Source organism: Solanum dulcamara, chromosome 6 (genome assembly GCF_947179165.1).
Source record: "Solanum dulcamara chromosome 6, daSolDulc1.2, whole genome shotgun sequence".
Taxonomy (NCBI): Eukaryota; Viridiplantae; Streptophyta; class Magnoliopsida; order Solanales; family Solanaceae; genus Solanum; species Solanum dulcamara.
In genome coordinates, this window is record NC_077242.1 from 41582866 (window position 1) to 41590096 (window position 7231).

Genomic DNA, 7231 nt, shown 5'->3' on the forward strand with positions numbered 1-7231 from the left:
TTTCAACGCGGAATAGCTGAACAATTGGAATAGAAATCCTATTTTCACCTTTCTCGAATTTGCTTTCCGTGGTGACTCATCAGATTCTAGAGTGAAACCTTTAGCGAAGGGATTTAAATAGGCTTTTTAGAACTGTACCCCTAAAGCTACGAATATAGGTCAGTGCTTTCCTTTCTTTTCCCTTCCCCGTTGTCCTTATTGTATTGTCATATTTCTAGTGGGATGAAAATAGTGCTTTCGTAATTCGTACATCACTAGTCCCAATACCGCGTCTTATCCGCTTTTTCCTGGAACATCAATATACCGAATAGCCGATTGGGAACTATACTTTTCGTAACTATACTAATAAGGGGTGGGGAACGGAAGCGCAGAAGTGAAGTAATGAAAGCGCTTTCCTAGGCTTTCGAAATGTGTTTTTCATTCCAACCTTTTTAGAATGGATAGGCGCTTGGTACCTGTAAATACACTTTTTAGAATAATTTCGTGCTGAACCTGGTAAAGGGGACTTATTTTTCATTTCGATAGGTAGGGTAGGAATATACCTAGGAAGGAAGCGGAAGTGAAGTACAAAGATGCCTTGAACAGGCAGGGAAAAGACGTTTAAAGCAGAGGGAAAACCTCCCTTTACCAAATTCACCAGTCTGAAGTAAAGAAGTGATCGATTCCTTAATCTTTAAATTGCGTAAAAAAAATAATGAAATGGCTGTTTTATTGCCAACCCATCTCTTTCTTTCAATCGGATGCCATGTGTGAAGCATCTCTCTCTCTCAGGACCTCACCTTCATGACCTCCTGACGGAGGAAAGACTGATGTCATGGTTAGCAATCAAATCTGGAATCTCCAACAAAGCATCTGAGATCGAACAATTGTGTAGATGAGAGAGTGGGATGGACCTTGCTCTTAAGGGTCGAAAAAAGACCTGGTTGCTTTCTTTCCTGGGAAAGACCAGATCTATGGTCACACTTCAATGAGTGAGCCTCAACCTAGACATCAAACTCCTAGCTCTTGAGCTTATTTACTATTGAAAAGGGTATTGTTCGTAGCTTGGCCTTTTTCGATTTCCTATTTAGCGCTTTGAATTCTTCTGTTGTTCCTGCCTAGCGTTGAGGCCATAGGGCTTCCTTGTAAATAAGTTTGAATTATAATAAAGTAACGGTTCGGGAGAGCCTATGCGGAAGCCTTTTTTTCTTCTTCAGCTTGCTTTCCTGTATCTCTTACGATGGCTTGCTTGCTAACGTAACAAGCAGAAGGAGGGCGTGCTACGAGCTTCCAGTGGACCAAGTTCTTATAAAACAGCGTATTTTCCGATCTACGTCTCGTGCAAGATGCTGGGTGGCATGAAACTACTGGTAATTAATCCATCTGCTGATGGTATAAGCGGCACATACCCGACCTTCACTGGAAGTGACATAAAAAAGACAGCTGAATCAAAAAGAAAGATGTTGATGAAAACGTATTTTATCCCCTATCGCATGGAAAGGGAAACCTATAGTTTGTTTGATAGGCCCCGAAATGCTTCTTATTGGTTCCCTGCCCCCTATCGATGTGAATGGATTTTTAGACTAAACCCAAGACCACGCTCTTCCCTTTTGAGTCTTCTCTTTAGTGCCTTGCCCGAAGAAGGAAAGACGAGGCATAGCAAAGGCTAAGGCGATGGAAGCAAGACTGAGTCCTTGTGGGGAAGGTGCCAAAGTCTTTTCGAGACGTGCGCAGGATGATAACCTAATTGATTATTCTGAAGAAAGGGCCTACTATCTTCCAGAATTAGCCCTTCCTCCACCGAACTCTAGTATAGAAGGAATGGGACCCTATTGAGCCAGTCTGAAAGATCGATACAATAAAGAAAGTCCCTACTCGCGAGGCCAATCCTACAGACGATCAGGCAAACTCAAGCTCACTTCAAGTGCAAAATGGACTTATCGTACCTGAAACGGAATTAGCTCACCGGCTTGATTCCCTCACTTCCTTGAAGTCGGTCGCTACTCAGTTGTAAGCTGAGACTTATGTTGCAAATAAATAGATAGACTTGTTCATTGGTCTACGATCCGCTGCAACTTGTCTTTCTTGTGTGGTACCATACCTCATTGAATGATTGTTTTCCCTTGTCTCTGCGAAAGAACTCCCTTGTTTCATCGGTGCAGCTGCTATTTGGTGAGAAAACTCCTTGCTTATCGATAAGAGGAAATAAGCAGCTGTAGTAAGCGAGTAAGGAAGCAAAACTAGTCTTAGATGTCGCTAATCCGCTGCTTCTTCCTTCCTCTTAGCTCTTAGAATAGCTTATAAATGAGATCGTATAAGCCTAGCCCAGTGGTCATCTGATACCGGTAGAAGTGGCTATGGTAAAAGTGCTTTCCAATCTATTACGTCGTCCCATCCTCCTAACGATATATTACGAGGAGCTTTACGAAGCCATTCGTGGTCTATTTATATATAGCTTATCCTTTCTTACTGTGACCCAGGAATAATAACCATATCCAAGCCAAGGAGTTAGACCAACCCAGATAGACCACGTTATGGCCGATGGGATTAGGAAAGAAGCAACGGATTGATTAAGCATGCTAGCGCGAAAGCCGTTGCGCCTTAGCGCATCCCTTTTCTTGTTAGGGCAAGCACGAGGTCTGGTTCAAGGCAAGGTATAGCTTAACGGAATGAAAGAGAATTAGTGTATTAAGCAAGTACGGAAAAGCGGAAAAGGGGAATTCAGGCGATGTTCTCAAGTCTAGTTAACGAAGTCGAGAGGGAAAGCTTACTTGAGAGGATATACCTGATTGAAAGGATATATATTCATATCGCATATCCGCTGTTGGCATAGTTATATTCCTCTAATCGCTAATCACTGCTTTTTCCTTAATCTTAGAACTGGATGCTAAACCTATATTTATCTGAGTCTTATGCTAAAAAGGACTTGCTTTTAGTTCATCTTCGCCCAAGTGTGGCTAATGCTATAATAGGAACGGAACTCATACTTCTAACTCTTCCCCCTGGAACGTCTTCTTTAAGAGCGGATCCAACCTTTCTTCTTCCATCTCAAGCAGATGCCGAACCTCATTATTTAGAGGTTCTCCGAAGTCCCAGAGGTGGAAGCGGTTCTGATAGGCGGGATAAAGCACTTTCAATGGTGATGAAAGAGGGGGAAATACCTGGACGATAGCCACTCGCCCAACCTAGCGATAGTACTGTAAACCCTTGGCTCGCGATTGAAGAATGTATCTCATGCGGCTCTATCCAATAGCGATCCCTGCGTACACGATAGATCATCATCCTTCTCTAAATCATGCATGTTGGTTTGTTGTCGCAGTAACCTCCTTCGGTTCTGTTCGCAGATTAGGAACATTCCTTGGCTGCGAGTTAAACGATCGAACATCAACAACGGCAGTCACTTTACTAACAACTAGAATGATAGCAGAATGGCTTCAGGAAACTGCTAATACTAGAGTAGAGGGATTGGAATGATTGCAAGACCCTCACTTCCAAGACTGGATGGTTACCTTCAAAAAAGAGGAAGAGAGGGAAAGGCCCCACGCAGTTAAGAAGCTGAAAGAGAAGCTACTGGGCATCCTCACTGACGCTATTTAGTTATTCGGGATCAGAATTTCCACTAGAGATGATGGGAATTGAGTCATGTCAGGGTTATCCCTGTATTGTATTAGCGAGAGGCGGAACCCTTCTTTCTTAATCAGATGATTTCTCTCCTATCATGTATGATTGATCAAAGTCTGGTATGTAGGAATCAGAGTCTCAATCGACTGGCATCGCCCTTTACTCCAAAATTCCTCAAAGAAAGCAAGCAGCAAGTCAGTCTGCGCATAGCATACTCTCTCAGTTCTTCTCCTTTTACGACCGGTCGAAGGGGAATGGGCCAACTCGAAATGGACCAATTCAAGAAAAGGGTCAAGATATGGTGCTGCAGTCAGAACAAGGAATGCTTTCTAGAAGGGTAATGCAAATTGTGATATATCTCAATAGTTAATGGAAAGGAATAGGTGAGAGGAGAAGTGTTGTTTGCAAGCGAACCCAATAATGCCATGAGGCGGAGAGCCTTTCGTTGAAGCCTGCACCCACTGGGAAAAAGGAATAATATACCTTGCCAGAGTTTCCCGATAAGGGGTCTTAAACAACATAAGAAAAAGCTTCACCGACTGCTTTATCCACAAGAATGTCATAAAGGTTCTCTCCGGTCTTCCTCAAAAAGACAGCTTTAGAGCGCAAGTCAAACTCATGATAGGCGAGGAATCACGCGCACATGGTTTAGCAGTTTGCTGTGCTCTGTGATCTTATTCTTCTCCAAGACCCGATGCTTCATCTGCTTCTTTATCTTAGTAGGACTTCAAACACGCTATTGCGTGAAAGATTTCCCAATTTCATTGCAAGGGATGACCGAGCGACTCCTCTAAAGGGATTCGCTAATGGCATAAGAGAGAAATTGCCAATTAATGATACTGATTCCAGATGCCCGATACCAGAGGACAAAAGACCCATTCCCGATAACAGATAGATGACGACATAGTCGAACTCTAAAATATAAATAGAATAGGTTAAGTTACATATGTAAACATCAACTAGACTTCGGTGGTTAACAACCACCTACTTCTTTGAAACAAAAAATCCGGCGTAGTATGAGTTCTACATTAGTAAACGAAGAATTGGGTGATATCAAATCCTATGTCTAAAAGTAGAGCACCATTATCTGATCAGGCTAAAGAAAGACTTCAGGCCAAATTAGATATGAGGAAAGGTTGAAACGATAAGAAGAGTGCTTAGTGAGGAGACAGCACTGGAGGGAGGAAATTCTCGCGAATAAGGAAGCACGTCGACTCCGAAAGGAAGCTCCCGAGAGGGAAAGAGAAGAAAAGAACCAATGACATCATCCCAAGCCGATTGCTTCTCTCGAGATAGTAGTGAGGAAGGAAAATGCTTTGTCTATGGATGTAGTTCCAAGTCTTCGATGTCCCTCGGAGACTGACAAGAATTTGTACTAACAGAGTAGTAGAATGGGATTGATGATGAGCGGGCAAAAGCCCCCAGATCTCCTGGTTTGTGAGCCGGGTTCAACCCCTTTTTTTTTCTTAGCTGCTCTGGATTCTATTCTAGATGCTACTTACTTACATATTCCGTTTTCTTTCAAAAGGTAGCCCATCTATATAGCATAGCTGAAAGCGGACAAAAAAGGTTGTTCCCATAGCGTTACGTAGGCTTAGCTTAGCCCCTCTCTCTAACTAAGGATTCAATCCAGTCCCAAGTGTCCCTGGATTGAATCTTCCAGTTTTTTATATCAGGCAAGCTAGACCCCTAAAATGCTCGGTACTTTAAGGTGGGGAAACCCATCCTCCCTGCTCGTTCCTAGGTCTTTTCTTTTTTTTTCGCCTTATTTCATTCACTGATTTCTGTAATTCATTTCTCTTTTATGAATAGTTGGTTGTGTTGGATGATTGATGGGTAGTTTGAAGGACGAATGCTGGAGGGCTACTTTTTAGAGCAGGCACTCTGTGCGGTATTTTTTATGTTTATGTCTGTATTTGTTGTGTAGTTGGATCAGCCCTTTTCCTTAGTATGTCGAGGGTGGATTAATGAATGACTGCTTTAGCTCTATCGACAAAGACCCCGCCTAAAGTTCTGACCCTTGCTTTAAGCTCTGCTCTGGGAGAATGGCCCCACCTGATGTGATCGACATCGCATCTCGACCTGTTCGTGCTGCGGAGCGAACACCTACTTTGAGGAGAAAGAAATCCTTTCCTAAAGTGAAAGTGAATTCAAGCCGGTACATCATAAATAAAAAGAGAGGCTTCAGTTTCTTGCTTATCTATGGAATATCGCATTGTTACTGGCCTTTCAAAAAAAGAATTTTATTGTTAGAAATAAGGGAGACTGTGACTCTCCCCCTTTATGTGTTCTATATCAAAGTCAAAGAGGGTCTTGACATCTTTCTTAAGGGTTTCTTTCAACGCCTTAGAATTTTTTCTCATCAGGAACCTCTGGTGTTGGATGTAGATTTGGAACTTTAGGATGAACTTCACCGCTTTTATTTTAAAGGGAAAGAGGAAGCCCCAGACGTCAACTTCTTTGATAACGACCAAGAAGATATTTCCCAATAGCGGTCGTCATTTTGTCAAAATTATAGACCAGGTATTTATTCCTCTCCTTCAAGTTCTATTGCACCCTTTGGTCAAGTAAACCTAGCTCACAGAAAACAGGAAATCTTTTACACCGATGTATCGTACTCTCTCGACCAGGTCATCATAAGAAAATACGGAAAAATCTTTCCAAAGTGAGAGAAGGAGGGAAGGCGCGATACAACTAACATAACAGCCAGCTGAAAAACGTTAGCTAGCTAGGCTAGCGCGCAATGGCTTTCTCTGATAGGGGCTTCTTTCTTTAAGCTCCGCCCAACCTATACAAGGTGCTGCTCGCTTTCTCTCAGCCACTAGTGGCTTATGTAGTGGTCGGCATTCCTACGTGCTCCTCCTTGCCCCCCTACTTAAGAACCCAAAGGTCACCTTTGGATGTTGTCGTGACGGTTTAGTTACGAAGGTTACCGCGGTCTAGGTTTATGGATGGATTCAGTCAGCGTAAGTCCCTCCAACTCAATCAATATCAACAAGATGTCGTGACCGCTTAGGCTTGGTTTATTTTGTCAGAAAAGAAAGTTGGTTTCGTGGATTCATTGATTAGTACACCTCTGATGCTGGTAAGGCTGGGACCGTGGTCGTCCGTCTCCGGTTTGCCGGCCGATAAGATCTTTGAGATTGACCAGCCAGCTGGATTGGTTTGGCTATTCTTTTCTATTGAAAAGGAGTCAGTTGTCTGCGCGAGTCACCTTCTTCTAGGCTCCGCTGGACGACACGGCATTTTCGTTCAAATATATATAGGCCGGCCGTACTTGTGATGGTTCCCAAGGATCCAATATGACCACTTAGGTCTACGTTGCCACGATATTGTTCTATGGAAGCGGGCGGTTTAGAAGTTCGGCCTTGTTTTTTTACTTTCATAGGGGAGGGATTGACCTTTCTAACGCATATTCAGTTGTACCAGCAAGGCCCCACTGATTTGTTTTCGATCGGAGCATCAAGCAGCGCAACCCGGTTCTACTTGACTAAATCCGTGCTCCTCCAAGGAGAGAGTTTGCTTTACCCAACTCCCTTTTTGATAACAAGGCAGAAGTCCCCGACCCACCCCTTATTTCAGTCAGAATGAGTCCCCGATACCCCGGGACATTGGCTTCCGCCAACAGTGA